The sequence below is a fragment of the Rhineura floridana genome, chromosome 6 (genome assembly GCF_030035675.1).
Source record: "Rhineura floridana isolate rRhiFlo1 chromosome 6, rRhiFlo1.hap2, whole genome shotgun sequence".
Classification (NCBI taxonomy): domain Eukaryota; kingdom Metazoa; phylum Chordata; class Lepidosauria; order Squamata; family Rhineuridae; genus Rhineura; species Rhineura floridana.
This window is the reverse complement of record NC_084485.1, coordinates 21,597,660-21,618,547: the sequence shown is the minus strand read 5'-3', so window position 1 is coordinate 21,618,547 and position 20,888 is coordinate 21,597,660. Positions and strand designations below refer to the sequence as shown.

The window sequence follows — 20,888 nt, the reverse complement described above, 5'->3', positions numbered from 1 at the left end:
TCATTTTTCATTGTCACCTATTGGAGAAAATTCACCTAAATAGGGAATATAATCCAACCCTAAATCACACATATTTTACGCATAAAAAACCGATCTGGACCTTAAGACTAGCCACAAAAATTTCATCCTTTCTCGACTCACCCTGGGCTCAGAACATGCGCGAACAACTAATGATTGATGTAAATACATCCACGCTCTTTCTTGGATAATTCCAACTTCTATCACATCTAACCTCTCTTTTGCTACCTAAAACGACAAGCGCCAACAGCAGATCTCGAGCTGAGTCTCGCTGGTTTGATGCTGAGTGTTTAGACCTTAAACGCCAATTTAGGAACGCCTATATATGTTACCATCAGCAAAACCTCAAAAGTCTTCCCCCTGAATATTATGTTATTAAAAGAAATTACAAGCAGACATTGGAGATTAAAAAAAGATTGGCCATACAGGAGGTCTGGCAGTCTTTAATAAACGCTGCCAGATCCAAAAATCATAAAACCTTCTGGTCAATCATTTCCAACTCGTTTAACTCCTCACCATACATACACTGTAATATTCCCCATCAGAAATGGGAACGCTTTTTCCTTGAATTATATGATGATGTTTGGCCAACCTCCCCAAGACCTATATTATCTTTAGATCCTTCTAATCTCCCCTACTGGCCTCCAGTCACGAAAAGGGAAATACTTGCTCTGATAAAAGGGCTTAAACCTGCAAAGGCCCCTGGTCCTGACAATATCCCGCCTGAACTTTTGATTAATTTTCCCGAATGGTGGGCCCCGATATTAGCCAACCTTTTCACTAAAATTAATAATACAGGTCACTTTCCAGCGATTTGGCGAGAAGCTATAATGGTCCCAATCTTTAAAAAAGGAAATAAAGAGGACCCTTCAAACTATCGACCAATTAGCCTTTTATCTGTTATCGGTAAACTTTATACATCATACCTAAAAGAAAAATTGAATAACTGGATTGAGGAAAATGCCATTTTGGGAGACGAGCAGGCAGGATTTAGGAAAGACAGATCCACTCTTGACCATTCCTTGCTCCTCCACTTCTTTGCGGAAAAATATATGAGTAAAAGAGGAAATGGCCTTTACGTTGCATTTGTGGATTTAAAATCCGCATTTGATTCCATCCCAAGAGCTATCCTTTGGACAAAGTTAGCAAACCTTTCAATTGATAAAAGACTACTCTTTCTAATACGCAACCTGCATCAGCATACTTCCCTTCGAGTTTGCTGTGGTCGCGATGGTGGTTTAACCAACCCAATTCCCACAAGCAAAGGGGTCACACAGGGCTGCACCCTTGCTCCCCTTTTGTTCATTTTATACCTTAACGATCTTAATCCCTACTGTATATCCAGTGAATTCCACTCTCCCAAAATCGGGAATCAATCTTGTCCCCTACTCCTCTATGCCGATGATGCGGCTCTCCTCTCTCTTTCCAAAGTTGGACTTAAGCGACTGTTACGTGCATTCATGTCTTATTGTGAGTATAACCAACTATCAATTATCACAAAACAAAAATACTAGTTTTCTCGAGACGTAAAACATCTGGCACTTGGACTGTAAATGCTCAACAAATCGCATTGGTTCCACACTATAAATATCTCGGAATCATTTTTCACTCGTCGCTTAACTGGAATACTCACATAAGGGCCGCTATCCTATCCGCACGTACCACCGCTAAAAACATCCTCCGCTTCTTCTTCCACAAAGGAGGAAGATATGTGCCTGCAGCCATTCAGGTCTTTCAGACAAAAATCATCCCTCAATTGTTGTTCGGAACGGCCATTTGGATACACGCATTTGCTCCCTGTATTGAGGCAGTCCTCTCTTACTTCCTACGTCGACTCCTGGGCATACCAAGATGTGTCCGTTCAGCTGCCCTTAGACTGGAACTTGGCCTCCCCTCTATCGAATGCCAAGCTTGGTTGCTAACCTTTAACTATTGGACCAAATTATCATATGGCCAGCTCCCGGGTTATTTAATACATTTCTGGAATGATTCTTTCTCCTTCACTTGGAGTAACAAACTTTTGAGAAAACTCTCTTCCATTGGATTATCACAGGAATATATGTCATCCCTATCTATAACTTCGGCCAAACCCTTCATCCGAGCCCGTCTAAAGGACATAGACTTTCAAACTGATATTACAAATGCCACAAAAACATGCTCTCCTTTATATTTCAATTTAAACCCAGATCCCACCAAATATGCCCCTTACTTGGACTTCCTCACAGATCCTAATCTCCTCTTGGCCTTTACTAGGGCAAGGTTCAATACCATTCAATCAGCACTACTTTCAGGGCGTTTCCAAAAGATCCCTCTGGACCAACGCCTACGCCCTTGTGGAAATGCTGCTATTGAGATGTTCTCACATGTTGTATTCGATTGTCCATTATATCACTCCATACGTTATAATTTTCTATCAAAAATATTCCAAAATATCGATCACATGGCCCCTAACAAAAAGATTGGTTATCTACTATCAGGACGTAACAAAATTACTACTATTAATGTGGCCAAATTCATTCATTTTGCGCAACGAATACGATTGGAATCTTGGCCTGCTTAACTCGTTCTACATCATACGGACCCTGGATTGAACGCTTACCTGGAATGACCTCTTAGTACCATTGATATGTAATGTTTTAAAATTTTTAAGGTTTTTTTAATTGATTCTTATTTTGTATTCTGCTAATTGCCTCAATATGACGGGTCTTTGACCGTAAATAAACTATTGATTGATATTCCAGTGAATGTTGTCCCCTTTGCAGAGTTCTCCAATTATTGCTCCAGCTTGTAACTGGAACCAGAGCTTTCTATAGGCGGGCATCACCTTTAATGCAATCTGAAAACTAATCATGTCTAATTAGGCTGTGCTTATTAGAGGGCAACCAAACAAATTAACACATTGCATATAAATGCAAAAAGTACTCAAGTAATATTTGATATTAAACAATATGCCAAATGGTTACTGTGAAAGAAAGAAAAACACACAGAAAGAAAGAAAGACAGTTACTTTAACTTCAGATGATGCAGAGCAATCTGTCTGCAATCCATATATTTAATTTGATTTCTTTCATCTGTACCATCATCCAGTAATACCTCAGTTAAGTAATCCTCCAGTAAAGAAGCTCCTTTTAACAAAGTATTTTTGGGGTCCAGGGGGTGTGGGTCAGAATGGGTCACAATGTCAGAATGTGGCTCCTTATCTGTTCAAGTGTAGGGAAGGATGGCAGACAGAGAGAGAGAGAGAGAGCGACTAAGCACAGGGTAATGGTGGTGACTGCCCCTTGCTTGCTTGCTCGAGTGTACGAAGCCTTCAAGTGGTCTGTATGAAAGGCTTACCTGACCTGGTGGTTTCATTTCAGACATGCATATTGTTAGTTTTGAATAAAATGTTTGCTGAAATATGTTGAACTGCTCTTCTTTTTATGGTGTAGGAACCTATCTGTATTCTTTCCATTTATTTCTACCTCTGGTACTAAAGTTTCTGTTATTTATTTAGATTTATATCCTGACCTTCCTCCCAGTAGGAGCCCAGTAGTAATGTAGTAAAGAAGTAGTGTCCAGGAACACATCTACTTCAATAAATGAGGCATTACTGGAGATCCATTGAAAATGGACAACAGTTAACATGAATATTCTGGTTGTGATGATTCATCTGTGATGGCCATACAAGTTTTCAATTGATGTTACTGTCAACCAGGCCCGGTGCCAGAGGGTGGCCAGGTTGGGCACTGGGTGAGGACCCTGCAGCCGAGAGGTACCCTTGATGCTGGGGCTGGGTGGGTGTACCTCTGCAAACCATGCTTGCATCAGGTTGCGGAGCATGAGCCCTGCAATGCATTGCTGGCACAGATCATGGAGCAGTAGCCACCCTCCCAGGCAACCCCCCCCCCCGCTGTCGCCAGCACATGCTTGCTGTGCCACTTCCCATGTCGTGCTACTGCTGCCACTACTGCTGGGGGCTTAAATAGGCCCAACCACATTAGTGCATTAGCATACTGTGAATGCATGCAGGCCATCACCCAAGATGGCAGGCTTGCGTGCTGACATGACCATGCCTATTTAAGCCCCCAGCAGCAGTGATGGTCGTGCTGCCGCCTTGCCACCTTTGAGGGTCTGCTGCAGTCTATTGCCCAAGGGCCCACTGCAGTTTGGTGCCGGCTCTACTATCAACAAGTGATGGAGCCCATGTGTGAATTGGCCCTCAACTTCAAAGTAGCAGTGGAATGCTACGCCCCCCCCACACACACACAGTGGGTGTTTGCCATCTCTTATATTCTGGTCACCATATTTATTTATGTTCTGCACATGTGTCATTAGAAAAGCAGAGAGAGGTGCACATTCAACTGCATCAGAAAGGAAGAGGTAAAAGCCTAGAGGGCCACATTGGCACCACAGGCTTCTGGATGAGTTGCAGGAAATGAGTAGAGCACCACAATAATGCGCTATCTAATAATTGTTCCTCCACAAGAGCTCCACAATCCCATAATAGCTGTTCTTCTAGCACAAACTGCTTCTTCTCATTTCCCCCATCATTTCTGTTTTCCTGTAAGTGGCTTCTTTAAAATTTCTATGAATTTTCACCAATAGCTGCATAAAAAGCAATGTGCTCTGGGGTGGACTCTGAAAGAGGACTCTGGTCTGTTCATGCTTGTTACATCATATAAGGTCACAGGTCTTACCATGCCACCTTCTAAGTTAGCTTTTATTTCTGGCTGTTTTGACAATGCTCCCCCCCCATGCCATTCATTTGTGCTAACGAAGAGGCCAGCCTTACATTCTGTTAGCTCTAGTGTTTGCCTACCACTACTGGGAAACCTGTGGTCAAAAGCCACAAAGAGTCTTATGGCACCTTAAAGCAGAGGTGGGGAACCTCAGGCCCGGGAGCAAAATGCAGACCTCCGGGCCTCCCTATTTGGCCCTTGGGACTCTCTCAGGCCACACCCTCACCTGCCCTACTCTGTGCCCTCTTCAAGTGCTTTTGGCTGGCTGCAGTGTGTTCTTCTACTGTTATCAGGGGTGCAGTCATCCGGGGTCGCAGGGGGGTCATAGACCCATTACTTTTTTGAGAGCAGAGTCCCAGCCAGGTCCTTATGTCTGATTGAATCAACATGAAAAAGAAGCATACTAGCCACTGAGAAGAGTCTTTGTCTTTTCATGCTGATTGGAGCCAATCAGAGTGAAAGGAGGTGAGTCAGCCAATGAGAAGACTCTTCCTAGTAGCTAACACCCTTTCATGCTGATTGATTCCTAGGGACCTCTGTTGTAGTGGAGTGTGGTCTTCTGAGACAACAGGGAGAGCAAGGGAGGGAAATGGTCTATAAATGGAAGTATGCCTCTGGAATAGTTGACCTCTGGAATGTCCCCTGCTGTACACAGCAGAGTCACATCTGTTGCTCCACCCACTTTAGCTGCTGGCCCCACCTACCACAGGTATTATTATTATTATTGTTAGCATTAGCATTTATTGCCCACCCTTCACCCAGAGGTCCCAGAGTGGGTTACAACAACCTTAAAATACAGTGATAAAAACAATTAAAAACAACCAGAATCACCAAATAGAGTGGGTCCCAAAAATCTCAAGTGTCAAAGGCCAGGCTACAGAGGTGCGTCTTAAGCATTTGCCTAAAGCTGTACAATGAGGTTGCCAGATGCACCTCGTTGGGGAGGGAGTTCCACAATTTAGGGGCCGCCACAGAGGATGTCCTCTCCCATGCCACCCCCCAAGCTTCTGAGGGTGGTGGAAGTACCGAAAGGACCCCCTCTGCTGGTCTCAGAACCAGAGAGGGTCTATAAGTGAAGGAGGTGATCTTTCAGATATTTGGGACCTAAGTTGTTCAGGGCTTAAACACTTGCGTGAGCACCTTAAACTGGGCCTGGAAACAAACTGGCAATCAATGCAGCTGTTTTAAAACAGGAATTATATGAGATTTAAAATCAACCCCAGACTGTAATCTGGCTGCAGCATTTTAGACCAGTTGAAGTTTCTGAGTAGTTTTCAAGGGCAGCCAGATGTAAAGCACATTGCAATAAATCCAGCCTGGAAGTTACCAGAGCATGCAGTACTGTGACCAAGTCTCTGTCCAAAAGGGACTGTAGCTGGCGAACCAGCCGGAGCTGAAGGAAGCATCCCTAGCCACTGTGGCTACCTGAGCTTCCAGTGACAATGCTGGATCCAGGAGTGCCTCCAAACTGAGGACCTGCTCCTTCCAGGGGAGTGTAGCCCCCTGAAGGTTGTCCATGGGGGAATGTGGCCCTTGGGCTGAAAAGGCTTCCCCGCCCCTTCCTTAAAGACTAACTGGCTGGTTAAGGTGCCACAAGTCTCTTTATTAGTTTTGTTGCAACAGAACTGACACAGCTGCCCCTCTGGAAACTGTCATCAAAATCAATGGTAGCTTATCTCACCATTAGGGCCACTGTAGCCATGATATCAAATATATCTTTGCATTTGATGTACAGGTTTTAAAAAATGCAAATAATATCAGATGGGGGGGGTAGGGTTAGAGGATTTCAGTACACTCCACAGTTTGGAGCAAACCTTCCTAGTACACATCTGACAAATCATGTGCAAATCGGAACATCAGGCATGTGGATTAGACTGCATGTCTAAGAGCCTTTCCAAGCATGATTCATTCCAATGTTGTTGTTTTTTAACGATATGGTCCAAAGACTTCCCTTGCTCTAAGACAATGGTAGTTACAGCTGCATTGCCCAGTGCTGTTCTTTGGAGTGATGACCCATTAAAATGCAACCCCCCCCCAAAAAAATATTTAGAAAGGAGGCTGGTGTCAGCTGCCCTGGCAGCCGCTCCACCATTCCAGGCACTGACACTGAGCCTGTCTGCTGTTCCAGTGGTCTCTTCTACCGAGATCACAATAGCTTTGTCTTCTGTCCCCCAGACAAAAGACTAGTGCAAATCATGGTGGAAACAGGAAGATGGCTTATTGAGAATTCTAAATGGAATGCTCAGTTCATTTAGAATTCTCAATCATCCATCTTCCTCTGTTTCCACTGTGATTTCCACCAGCCTTTTGTCTGGTTCATGGAGTGATTTGACAAGTAAGTCTACATAGGCCTCCACCTCAAGCTCAGAGACCTTTTCCGCTTCCAAAGTCAAGTTTATAGCCCTAGAAAAGGGCATCCACAACAGACATAAATTTACCTGATCTGTAGGTAACATGCAATTCCTACTTTTGCAGTTTGGTCATCATTCTTTGACTCCCTAAACTACCGGCATCGAGCAGTTTGCTGGAGGAGCTTGTGGTCTTTCATCTGAAGTGTCTTCCTAGAGATTTAATGCATTGAAAGCATTCACAAGCAACACCAACAACTCTTTCTTGATTTGTGCATATCCTGTTTCTGCATCAGTCATTGACTTAGAAGCATATGCTGGTTGCCAGTAGCCACCATATATCTGCAGAATGACTGCTCCTGCCCGGACTGTGATGAATCAGCAGAAATTTTGATGGGCCTACCTGGATCATAAATACAAAAGTCTTAATATTGGCTTGTGAGTAGGTTGTTAAGCATTCCACAGTTCCTCCTGTTGTACATCCCAGCGTAGGGTGGCCATGTGTCCTACTTTAGGGAGGACACCCCTCTCTTTCAAGGGCTGCCCAGTTTAAGGAACCAGAGGAAGAGCGAGCAGGATCTGTGAAGTTGCCCATCAACTGTCGGACAGCAAACTGAGTATGCACACAGGTAACCTCATCACAGTCTCCCCCACTTTCTGAGAGGTTTTTCATTTCTATTTAGACTGTAGTAATTATTTCTAAATTTGCACCTGCACATATAAAATAGTGCATGAGGTTTTTATGCAAGTCTGTGTCCTCTTTTTCATGGTGCATTTGCTATGTTTTGGCAATCCATAAGTGGCCTTCCTTTCCCAACTGATTGTTCTTTTTTCCACAATAACCATAAAGCTCACTCATTCTGTTGCTTCTCTGTATGATTTGAGAAACTTGTCTGTTTGCTTGTGCACTCTGCCTGGAGTTGGCCCTTCTTCCGGCAGAGATGAATAATTGGGGAGCTGATTATTTATCTGGATCATATATTCACCTGGCAAGCAATGCTGCAGGTACCATCCCCCTAGTGCAACACTCTGCAAACTACTACCTCTAAATCAGCCTTTCCCAACCAGTGTGCCTCCAGATGTTGTTGGACCACAACTCCCATCTTTCCTGACCATTGGCAATGCTGGCTGAGGCTGATGGGAGTTGTGGTCCAACAACATCTGGAGGCACACTGGTTGGGAAAGGCTGCTCTAAATTATCACAATATCACTGTTTCTTCTTCTGATGGTTCTGCTGGCTGAGCTAGCAGAACCATAACCCTGATTCAGCTGCCCATATTGCTGGGCTCAGAGCTATAAAAGTGTGCTTTAGGTTTGCTAACTACCTTTCTCCCCATCACTAAGACCCAGTAAAAAATCTGACAAGAGGAGAGGAAGCAGTGACAGTTGGACACTATAGTTTCTGGGACAAATTGCCCATATAGCCAATGGATGGGCTGCCTCTGTTTGCCAGCGTAGCAATTGCAGATTTAATAGATGCATGTGTCATGGAGCTTAGTTTATTTACTGTCCCCACCAATATTTTTTCAGTAGCTTGCTTAGAGAACATTCATCTTGTGCAAATTTAATTCACTTACTTGACACAGCTTCAAATGATGATGCAGCCATTTGTACTGGAAAAGGGAAAGGAAAAAACTGTCTTTACCACCTCATTTTCAGCAAAAGTGCGCCACTGCCAATCTGTCTATCTATCCTTTACATGTCTACTCAGAAGTCAGTCCACTGAGCTCAAGTCCCATAGAGGACTTGAAGAAATGTTCACAATATTCAAAATATGGTCGCACCGTAGATTTGTATAAGAGCATTATGATATTGACAATTTTATTTTCAGTCCCTTTCCTTGTGATCTCTAACAAGGATTTCACCTTTTTCATACCTGCCACACACTGGGTTGACATCTTCATTGATCTATACACTATGACCCCAAGGTCTCATTCCTTGTCAGTTACCACCGATTTAGATCTCATGAGTTTATATGTAAAATAAGGATTTTTTACCCTGATGTTTCAACAGTTTATACTTGATTATACTTGTATGCCTATTTTGTACATCGCCCAGAGTGGCTGGACAGCCAGCCAGATGGGTGACTAATACATTCAATAAATAAATAAATAAATAAATAATAAATAAATTGATTATGTTGAATCACATTTGCCATTTTACTGCTCATTCACTCAGTTTGGAGAGGTCCTTTTGGAGCTCCTTGTAACCCCTTTTTGTTTAAACTACCTTGAACAATTTGGTATCATTAGCAAACGTGGCTACTCTCTGTTCACCCCTAACTCGAGATCATTTATGAACAACGTAAAACTCACAAATCCAAACACCAATCCTTGAGGGACTCCACTTTCTACATTCTGTTTTTAGGGATTTTATCTGATGTCTATTTTACTGTATTGTATTTTATTCCTTGCTGTGAACCACCCAGAGAGCCATAGGCTAGGGGCGGTATAGAAATGGAATGAAATAAATAAATAAATAAATTCCTCCATTAGGAGAACTGTCCATTTATTCCTATTGTCTTCCATTCCTGAACCAGTTACAGACTCATACAAAGACCTGTCCTTTTATATTGTGATTGCTAAGCTTACTTAGGGGTCTTTGGAAAGGGACTGTATGAATAGCTTTTTGAAATTCTAAATAAGCAATGTTGACTGGAAGGCAGTACAATATCTCAGAGAGGAGGTCAGGTCTCCTGCTCCCCTGGTGCATTCAACATGCTTGTTGACACTCTCAAAGACCCCTTACAGATTAGTGAGATAGGAGTTACCCTTGCAAAAGCAATGCTGGTTTTGCTTTAGCAAGACGTGTACTATATGCTTGGTAATTCTCCCTCTATTATTGCTTTTCACTAGTTTTTCTGAAACAAAAATTAAGCCAATCTGCCTGTAATTTCCCAGATCCACTTTGGATCCCCTTTTAAAAAGTGGCATTACAATGACCATTTTCAAGTCCTCATGTACGATGACTGAACTTAGGGACAAATTACATATTTTTATTAGAAGGTCAGCATTTTCACATTTGAGTGCTTTAACAACTTTTGAATGAATGCCGTCTGGATCTGATGATTTGTTCATTTTTAATTTGTCAGTAAGACATAGAACTTTGTATTTTATCTATTATTATTATTATTATTATTATTATTATACAGCCATGAGAGTGGCTGTATCCCATAGTCAGCATGGATTTTTTTGCATTCCACAATGATAAATCAAAAATACCCCCATACCATTCTGATGCTTCCCATCAGCTCATTTCAAAACAAAACCTTACAAAACTTATAGTCCTGAACTCAGAAATGCTTCCTGAACAACCCTCTAAATTTTCATGGCGATACACAAAACAGTCAGAGAGAACTGAGAGTTCAAAGTGTAAAAAGGGAGCTTGGCTAATCAGGGGGCCACACCCACACCAGACCTTTTTTTCACTTGAGACGGTCATGGCTTCCCCGCACTAAGATTGCAAAGTAAATCAAACATATTTAACGTGACTATCTTTTTTTTTTTTTTCAATAATTTTTATTCAGATTTTCATAAAACATACAAGACAAAATCATAAAACATTCAAAGACAAAAAACAAAATCAAAAATAGTTAAACAAAAAAAAAAAATAAATAAAATAAAAAATAAAAAATAAAGAGTAAAATATTGACTTCCCATTTGTCAAAGATCAAATCAGTTATAAGTCTATAATATATAACAATCCTGTCTCTTAAGTCATATTATAAAATCACTTTCCTCCAGTAGTTATCTTACTTAATCATCAAATCTCATAAACATTACTTTATTCTTTCCACAAAAAGTCAAAGAGAGGTTTCAATTCTTTAAGAAATATATCTATCAATTTTTTTTTCCAGATAAGCATATCGATTAATCCATCTCATTACTAATTATGATAATCTTATTGTTATAACCATAGTCAAAATAAACATTTCAATTAATCCATCACATCAGAATCTGTTAGGTTCAGTAATTTCAGTAGCCATTGTTCTATTATCTCTATTAGTTCCATTTTCCATCTTCCATCTTCAGTAGTCTTGTTAAGTCCAGTAATTTCAATATCCAATCTTCCATTATCAGTATTCCATAATAATCTTGCTGTCAAAGCCATAGTCATATAGTAAGAGTCTGATGGGAATTACCTCTATCCCAAATATTTTCTTGCCATCCATTCTGAATAGGTTGCTGAAATACTGCTGTAAAATCATATCTCTGTTCTTTTTTTCAAAATACACTGGGTCATCTCTTAAAAGTTTTTCCATTGTCACATGGCTGCAGTTAATTCCATAGATTTTCTCTATATTGGGCTCCATCACATCATTCCAGTCCAGAAGATAATCCATGCCATTGATAACTTTATCTCTAGAATCTTCATTAATTTCTTCAGAGATAACATTGAGTTCCAAACAATAGATTTTATTTCTAAAGTCCATAGACTCCAAATCTTGTTCCTGTTCCACGTTTGTTCCAATCTCCGGGATCTCCTCTCTCACAGGGACCCCTATTCCAGTCTCCAGGGTCTCCTCTCTCACAGGGACCCCTGTTCCAATCTCCGGGGTCTCCTCTCTCACAGGGACCCCTTCCAGGGTCACCTCTCTCACAGGGACCCTTATATCTTTAATCTCCTGCTTCATTTTACTCAATTCAATTTTCGTTATCTCAATCTCATCCATTATTTTCTGAAACATAGTTATTTCCAGATTCTCAGCCACTTTCTTAATTGCCATTTTAAAAGAAAAATATAGGAAAACCACTTCTTATTTCAGCAACAATTGGGTTAATACTCCAAACTTGGTGACATCACAGTATAAACAGAGCAGACAGCCTTATCTCTCCAATAGTTAAGTAAACAAAATGCAGTTCCCAGGATCGAAACAATTAATGGCAATCGTCAAGAAACAGATTCGTCAAAATAAAATAGACCAAAAAGAGAGTAGTCTCAAAACAGTATAATATTTTTCAAAATAAAAATCTGGAATAGAAATCCCTCTTCTGTGTATATCTTTAGAATGCAAATCCAGGACAGCTTTTTGCAACAAAAACAGAGATAAGCTATTAATTAGTGCGTAGCAGAGAGAAGTTACGGCTCCCCAGTGAGATGTCAAAAACCGATCAATCTGGCAAATCTCTTTTAAACAGCAACAATTTAAGTCAAGTAAAAGAAAAATATAGAAAGAAGGGTGCTTGCCTGTTAGTGCGTTCTCTCTTAGAAGATAAGATGAACGTTCGCTTTAACAGATAGAGCTTGCTGTTGAAAATCCGTCCCACCTTCGTCGGCTGGACCTCGTCCCATAAATTAATGAGATCTGGTCGTCCCAACAAAAATAGGCTTTGAGGTTAATCTCTTCGTTTCTCCCTACCCGGGAGAAGTTTAATCAGTCAAAAAAAAAAGAAAAAACTGACTGATATATCTGAATAAGCTTCTTTTGAGGCAGGAGCCCGTCTCAAAAGCAGGCACAGGCTAAGTCACCCTTCCCGGAAGTCCCCATTTAACGTGACTATCTGAACTATATCAACTGTTTTAATGTTGTTGCTTTCTCCCTGCTAAAACAAGATCAGCACGGCACATGTCTTGTTTCTGTTATTTGGGCTGATTGCAGGTGTTGCCACCACTCACCATATGCTCAGAGGCACATTTTACCAAATTCTTCCAAGCTACACAGGAAGTGGATTGAACTGTGAAAGACCAATCCAAATAGTGTTTGCATTTTTACAAATTTGTAGGGCAGTCCAATATCTCAGAGAGGAGGTCAGGTCTCCTGCTCCCCTGGTGCATTCACTATAGCTTCCCAATTTCCCTGCGTTTTAAAGTTTGATAGAAATATCTGTTGGCTATAGGTACGTTCTTAAACTGCAAGGTTTTTTGTCTCTTAGTACATTATTATTATTATTTTGTTACTTACTACATTTTGTTTGTCTCAAAGCGACTTACAAACTGAATTGAATTTCTCCCCCATCTCTAGTGATAGGTAATGGTTCTACAATTAGATCACCTAACTCCCTCAGGATCATTGAATGGATGTCATCACATCCCACTGCCTTTGACGTCATCAGATTGACCATGGGTGCACATCCACTAAGATCCTTGCTCTGGGATTTTCACTGCTTCTTCTTTTTATCGTTTTACCAGCTCTCAACTTTTTCTGTTGCTCCTACATTTAGGATCTGATGCACATGCATTAAAAAGTTTTCCTGTCGTTTTCAAACTCTATATGAGACTATCTGCAGCCTAAATAATTCTCCCAGCAGCTGACAAGGAGCACAGTCATCCGAGCGACATGTGAATTAACATTGATTTGAAGCTCAATGCCTCGCACAATGCAAACCACAAAAAATAGAAGTGCCACCCAATATGCATTTCCATAGAGAATAGCCTCTTCCATCACAACTGTCAGCAGATAAAGATCATCTCAACACCCTTATCAGGTTTTCAGTATGAGGGGTTCAATTGGCAGTAATTTGTTACAAAGCACTGTCCTTTCTCATTTCTCTTCTTCGGTTAACATAAAATCAAAATCCATCACCAGTCCAGAGGCAGCAAGAAAACTTCTTTCTCATAAAAATCTTCTTGTGCGTAATTTAAAATCTGGTGCACCAACAGACTTTGGGATTTTTGGAATGACCTTTCCTGGCACATCTGGGAGAAGGTTGAGCTTGGAGCTAAGGGACCGGAGCTCAAACCTTTGCACAGGTATGAATACGATGCAGAGCTAGAGATAGGGGAGAAACTCAGGTTGCGTTAGAATTTAATGTGAACCTGCCTAGTTTGTACTTCCTGAAACAATACACAGAATGAAACACTGCTGTCCTCTGAAAACCACGCTTTTGTGAATTTCATGATACAGTTCTCCATCCAAAGAATGTGTGCACAAATGTGCATAGTCATAAGGTTGGGGAGATGGTGTGGATGATGTCTTTGGGTCTCCTTTCCAGCTCCTGGTTTTGAATCTGTATAGATGGACTTAGCAGAGAAACCTGCTGAACTAGTCAAACCAGTTTCTTTATTCGGTTAAGGGGTCTGTAAACTCCCCCCCATTAACATGTGTAAGGGTTTGGCCAGGAAAAGATGTGTTGCAATAGGAATAAGGGTGGCCCTCTCCCCCTCACCTGGCCGGGGCAGGAGGTAGATATTTGAGATAGTCTGAGGTGAAGTGGGAAGCTGGGAAAAGACACAGAGAGGCTTGCTCTCTGTGTTGAATCTCAAGTTATGGCTTTGGGGAGTCCCCATGAAACCTAATGGGGAAGCAAGATCTGTTAGAGTGTTAATGGTGACAACCTCTCCATCTTACTTTCAGGATGTATATATGTGTGCATAAACCATATATCATAAAGACACCACAATCTCCACTGACCTTCATTCCAAGGAAACCAAACCCTCTGGAAGTCTTGCACCACTCAGAGATTGGGCTGTGCACAACAGAATATTAAGGGAAAGTGTGCATATTAATGCATACATTGGGGGAAATAACATAAAAATGCATCATGTTGCTTGCAAAAATGTGTAAATTAGAAAAAAATGTCACAAAATATTGTATGTTAGGAGAAATTCATATTAAAATGCTGATGAAATTTTGTGGGGACTTTTTTTTTTATTAACTGAAACTGAGACTGGGAAAATGAAAAGCCAAGAGAAAAAGACAGATTCCTCAATCCCTCTTTCTTCTTAGTCTCAGGACCAAATTAGATGTGATGGCAACAGTCATGTGTTCAACTCCCATGTGTTCAATTTGGAACAATACAGAGAAGATTAGCATGGCTTCTGTGCAAGGATGCCTGAAATTCATGAAGTGCTCCATATTTGGGGGAGGGACCATAGCTCAGCGGTAGAGCCCATGCTTTACATGCATAAAGTCCGAATTTCAATCCATGGCATTTCCAGTTGAAAGGATCATGTAGCAGATAATGCAGAAGACCTCAATCTTAGACTCATTAGACCCACTGTCAGTTAGAGTTGATAATACTAGGCTAGATGCACATACTCTGATAAGGCAACTTCCACTGTTAAGAACATAACCAGGGTTCTGCTGGAAAAGACTAAATGGTTATCTCACCCAGCATCCTGTCATCCTGACTTTGAAAACCTTCTAAGTTGAAGGCCATCACCATGTCTTGGGGTAGCAAATTCTGTAGTTTAACTATGGACTGGGTGAAGATGTGCTTTCTTTTGACTCTTCTGAATCTCCACCATTCATTTTCCTTGGATGACCCCCTCATGCTTCAGTTCTTCTCCTGAATCACTGTTCTGGCATGGTAAAGCAGGTAACCTCAGCAGGAGAGAAAGGTAAGAGACTGCAGAGCCCACAACCTGTCACACAGGAGAGAGCTTGCCAAAGGCCCCATGCTCCTGGGAACAGTACAGGGAGATAACACTGCTTTAGGGAGCAATCAATGGTTTGAGACATCAATAAGCTATTACCAGTTCCCACCTTCATATTACATCTATCTACATGGCTAGCAACCAAGGTGTAGATCAATCTGCTAAGCTAGCAGCCTTTGAAATACAGGATAAAGAATGAATTTAGGCATACCGAAGTGAGTTATAATCAGCATTCGTCTAGTAACGTTGCTGCAAGCTATCTTTACCACCACATTTCCAAACACATGTTTACCCTGTAGCGGGCATTTCAGTCGTCACTGTTATTAAGAATACAAGAACATTAGAAGAGCCTGCAGAATCAGGCCAGTGGCCCATTTAGTCCAGCAGTCCATCTAGTCCAGCATCCTGTTCTCACAGTGGCCAACCAGATGCCCATGGGAAGTACACCTGCAGGACCTGAGCGAAACTGCACTCTCTCCTACTACGATTTTCAACAACTGATATTCAGAAGCATGCTGCCTCCGACTGTGGAGGCATAGCCATCATGGCTGGTAGGCACTGATAGCCTTATCCTTCATGATACTGCTACTCGAGGGGAAGGATACATCACAAGGGAGATAAAAAATATGAAGAGTATCTGCACATACTGATATCTAAAGCAGAATAAAAATGGTAGGATATGGACAAGAAAATGGTTGCATTCTATATGATCTCCAGCTCTGAACATGAGAAGCAAGTACAGTTTGACAGCTTCCTGGTAGCTTAGTCCAATTTTGCCTCTCAGGCCTCTCATGTAGAAAGAAGTTGTTGTATGAATGGGGGGGTGGGGGGATCGTGCAGAAGATAAATCACTTAAAGCCAAAATAACAGAAAAACCGAAAATGTTTCTAAGGACAGTATTTCATCTTGCTCCTGCTGAAATCTTTGCCAATACGTTCTAGCTCACTGGTAGGTATATAATCAAATGAATCTGAAAAAGAGGCTTCAGCCAAGTAGACAGAGAGAGAGAGAGAGATGAACTTTGCAGAGAGAAACTTTGCAAGATGAACTAGAGATTGCCAGCATGTTGCAGAGGATTCTGGGAAATATTCTAAGGCACATCTCATGTGAAGTAGTGGCTTAGACCTGTTGGGTTACCCTTCTGCCCTGCTTGAATTGAGAGTGAGAGCTAGAGTATGCAGAGTACTTTCCTTCTTTTCTACATTATAGGACAGGGGTGGGGAACCTTTTTGGCCACCTCGCAGGGAGGGTGGGACAGCCCACCTGTCAATCACATGATGTCATTATTTTGTCACATGATTGACCTGTGGGTTGTCCTGCCCACCTGTCAAAATCCCTTTGCTTGGGCTTCCCAAGCTTAGGAACCACAGCACCAGGAACACTGCTAGCTCTATGCATTGCAAGCCTCTTTATGCTTCTCTGATGTTGGAGGTGGAAAGCAGAAGTGATGGGCAGCTTCACAGAGTGGCGCTGTGAGGGAGAAGCGGTTCCCATTGACAAAGATACCACTTCTCTCTGCTTGAGCAATGCGTGCTCGTACTGCCCATCAACCGATGAGCAGTTGGCAGCAAAGGAAGAATCAGGAGCCCACCAATTGTTCCTTTGAAGCCCCCACACCTGCCCTGTGTCTGATGTCACGTATGACATCAGGTGTACGGTGGGTGGGCATAGCTTTCCAAAAATGGCCTGGTGGGCCAAGTTTGGCCCTTGTTCCAGAGGTTCCTCACCCGCATTCACAAGGAGATTAGTTATGGTGGGCAGCATTTTGACCCTTTCCAGGAGTAGCTGGCAGGGAGGGTTGCCAGCATCCTGGCCTCCCGGCACTGGCATCACTATGTCTTACTGTGAGTGGGAGGGATGCAGTGACAGGAAGGTCGGCGCTGTGCAGAGACACTGCTGGGAGCTCCAGATAGGCTCTGCCTGTGTATCCATACAGCACTCACCTCCCTACCACCTCATCCCTCCCCCTCCCAGTAATGCACAGCAGCACCAGTGCTAGGAGGCTGGTGCATCCCATCACCTCTCCCTGCTGGCTGCTTTTCACCATTACTGGTCTTCTAACTGAAAGCTAAGAGTCCCAATTTTTGGAAAGAATTCTTAAAACCTACGAAGCCTGTTTCACCAAAGGCTACTGTGGATCAAAATTAAGATGTTCCTGTCTATACCCCATGTGAAGTGATGCCTCTCTCAAGCCACTTTCAAATTTACTATTGTCTATCTCTAGGGTGGCCACATTTCCTACTTCACAATTTCCTTCTGTTTGAAGCCTCCACTATTTAAAGGGCTGACAGTCCAAGTCTGATTTAAAGATAAAGAACCCTAAGAAGGAAGAGCAGGAGAGGCTTGCAATTGCCCATCCACAATTAGCAGCACCTGGACAGCAGACTGAATCAGGGGAACAAAGGGCATTTGCTCACAGACTTCTCCAACATTGTGGGATTATTGTTAATTCCATTTAAACTATAGTAATGGCTTCTAAAATTTGCATCTCTGTGTAAATTAGCATATACAAATACTATACAAATCACTGCCTTCTTTTGTCCACTTTCTGGCTGATGCATTCCCTCTTTTTTGGGCGTGAGTGGCCATCCTACCTATAGGGTAGGTGGCAAGGTGTGTCTCCAACACTGCATCAAGTTCTTAGCCTTGTTCATGACTCTCCAGAGAACCTGGGATTTTTTAAGAGAGTTTCTGGAGCAGAAATGAAAAATGAACCTAGAAACATGGGAAGCTGCCCTCATTTGAGTCAGACCCTTGATCTATCTAGCCCACTAATGTCCACGTCTCATCAGAACATAAGAAGAGCCCTGCTGGATAAGGCCAGTGACCCATCTAGTCCAACACCCTGTTTTCACAGTGACAAACCAGATGCCTATGGGAAGCCTGCAAGCAGGACTTGAGCACAACAGTGCTCCCCTCTCCTTTGTCTTCCAGCAAATGGTATTCAGAGGAATACTGCCTCTGATATAGCCATCAGGGTTAGTAGTCACTGATAGCTTTGTTGTCCATGCATTTCTCCAACCCGCATTCAATACCATCCAAGTTAGTGGCCATCACTGTCTCTTGTGGAGCCTCTTCCGGATGCCACTTCTGAGGGAGGTGTGGAGACTGCCAACAGGGGAGAGGGCCTTTTTACACTGTGGCTCCCCAATTGTAGAATGCTCACCCCAATTAATATCCACCTTGCACCATCATTGCCATATTTTTAGTGCCAGGTTAAAAAAGTGCATCTTCTCCCAGGCATTTGACAGATTCTGCAGATGTTTTCTGCTGTTGCTGTATTTGTTTCATGGGTTTTGTAATGGTTTTATATGTATGTGTTATCTGTTTTTATGCTACGCCTTTGGCTCATAATTTTTTTGTAAGAGGCTTACAGACTTTTTTCCTTCTATATTAAGCAACTAACATATAATGATAATGATATACTGGTGGTGGGAAACCTGTGGCTTTTGCTGTCTGCCTAGGATTGAAAGCCAGGTGGGTTGCCAAGCATCTGAGATGTGCTAGTACATACCTGGTGGGCTGCTTTTACCTTGGTAGGGCACAAGTTGTCTGATTCTGCCAAAGATAATGGCACCCCACAGATGAATTGTTCAGAAAGGTTTACCCATTCTTGGAAGAACAGACTTGTTGCAATGGATGTTCCCTTGGTACTATATAGATCATTTCAGCAGGAGGCTTTGTATAGTCTGAAACACGTTTGCTGAATTTATTGCTTTTTTTAAAAAAAAAAGCTTGACAATTCTGAGAGCTGTTCTAACAGGAGCCCACCTGCTGGCATTTTTTGTTCCTAATCATAGAGAAGCATGCTGAACATTAACCTTCCAGAGAACAGGTGTTTCATCTTTCCATGCAGAAGCATCCCCAGCAAACAAACTTGCTTAATGCAATTTAACTGCTGAACATAAATAGTTGCAAGCCTGATGATTAAAAGGGTAGCTTTAAACTGAAACACTAGGACACTATGGTTACCATCATCAGGCATTCTTCCCGACACAAGTGATTTGAAATGGGATGTTGGTCATTGATTTAGCATTGTTAAATATTTTAGCTTGATAATGTGAAGGGTCTTTTCAAGGATTTGTGTGCCATTTTTCACCCCTTTTTGGACGGCATATAACAGGAATGCAGGCCTGGCTGAAACTTGGGGGAAATTGGAAGGGTTTGGATGATGGGAAGTGGTAAAAGAGAAGTGAGAAAGTTCTGGCCAGGAAGCATAAGAGCATAAAAACAGAAGAGCCTGCTGGGTCAGGCCAGTGGCCCATCTAGTTCAGCATTCTGTTCTCACAGTGGGCAACCCGATCCCCCTATGCGAAGCCCACAAGCAGGACCTGAGTGCAAGGAGCACTCTCCATGCTTGTTATTCCCAGCAGCTGGTATTCAGAGGCAGAATATAACCACCAGCTCCTGAAGGGACAATCACAACCTTGAGAGAACTGTTGGGGCACCTTTTCTACCTTTCCAGCAGCTACTTCCCTGTGTGCCCCAAATGAAGGCAGAAGATGAGGAGCCCAGGTCAGGGAGCTTGTATCATCAACTCCTGAAAAGACCATCAGTCAGACCAAAAGGAGTCTGTCGCTTTTTGTTTCATACCATTTATTTATTTTGCAGTTGTAAACTACTTTGGGTGCCTTGGCAGAAAGTATTGGCTAGAGGAGGGGTAGCCAATGTGGTGCCCTCCAGAGGCTGCTGGACCACACCTCCCACAAGCCCCAGCCAACATCACCAAATGCTCAGGAACAATGGGAGCTGTAGTCCAAGAGCAGCTGGTGTCAGTACCACATGGGCTATCCCTGGGATAGAGTGATGAGTTGCGAGAAACTCAGATGTGGACACTGCCAGGATGAAATCCTTGCTTAGGTATGAAGCTCACTGGGTTGCCCTGGATAAAATCTCAGGTCTCAGACAAATATACCTCAAAGAGTTAATGTAAGGATAAAGGTTGGGGTTCTTATGTACACATAGATGTCATAGCACAATGCATGCAACTGGCAGAGCTCTCACAGTTGGTGCACCACTTGCCTTGTGTCTCTCACATGCATCCATTCTGACCTTCCCAATTTCCTCTGTCTGTATTAAAGATGCTATCAGAAGTGAATGCTGGCCACCTTCAAAGGTTCAGGTGTTGCCATTTCTTGGGCCAATTCCATTAGCAGAATCATGAGCTTTTGAGATGCACAAGACTCTTCAGGTATGAGTGAAAAAGATCGCCCGAATGTAAATACAAGAATCAGCCCCACCTACCCAGGAGCAGAATAAAGTCACACCTATTTGGAGAGCAGGTTGAATCTGCATGCAGGAGTTCACACCTTTGTAAATGTAACAGCTGCTGAAATGGTAAAAACAGGGGAGAAAAATGGGAAGTGGGAACGGAGTACTGAAGGATCTATTATTAGAGTCTTTGCTAATGGCTGATGATAAGGATTCCTTCTGCTTGAAGAAGAATACTGTGCAATATTAGAGGTTGCTACTCTTAGGCAAGAGC

At 42.4% G+C, this 20,888-nt stretch overlaps 1 protein-coding gene and 1 pseudogene across 1 annotated transcript in view; both read left to right on the top strand.

Annotated features, from left to right (window-relative positions):
• Positions 1–20,888, top strand: part of LOC133386507 (NUAK family SNF1-like kinase 2) — a 113,632-nt gene that overhangs the window by 2,326 nt on the left and 90,418 nt on the right. The gene's annotated exons all lie outside the window — the stretch shown is intronic.
• Positions 14,788–14,888, top strand: LOC133388208 (U6 spliceosomal RNA; annotated as a pseudogene).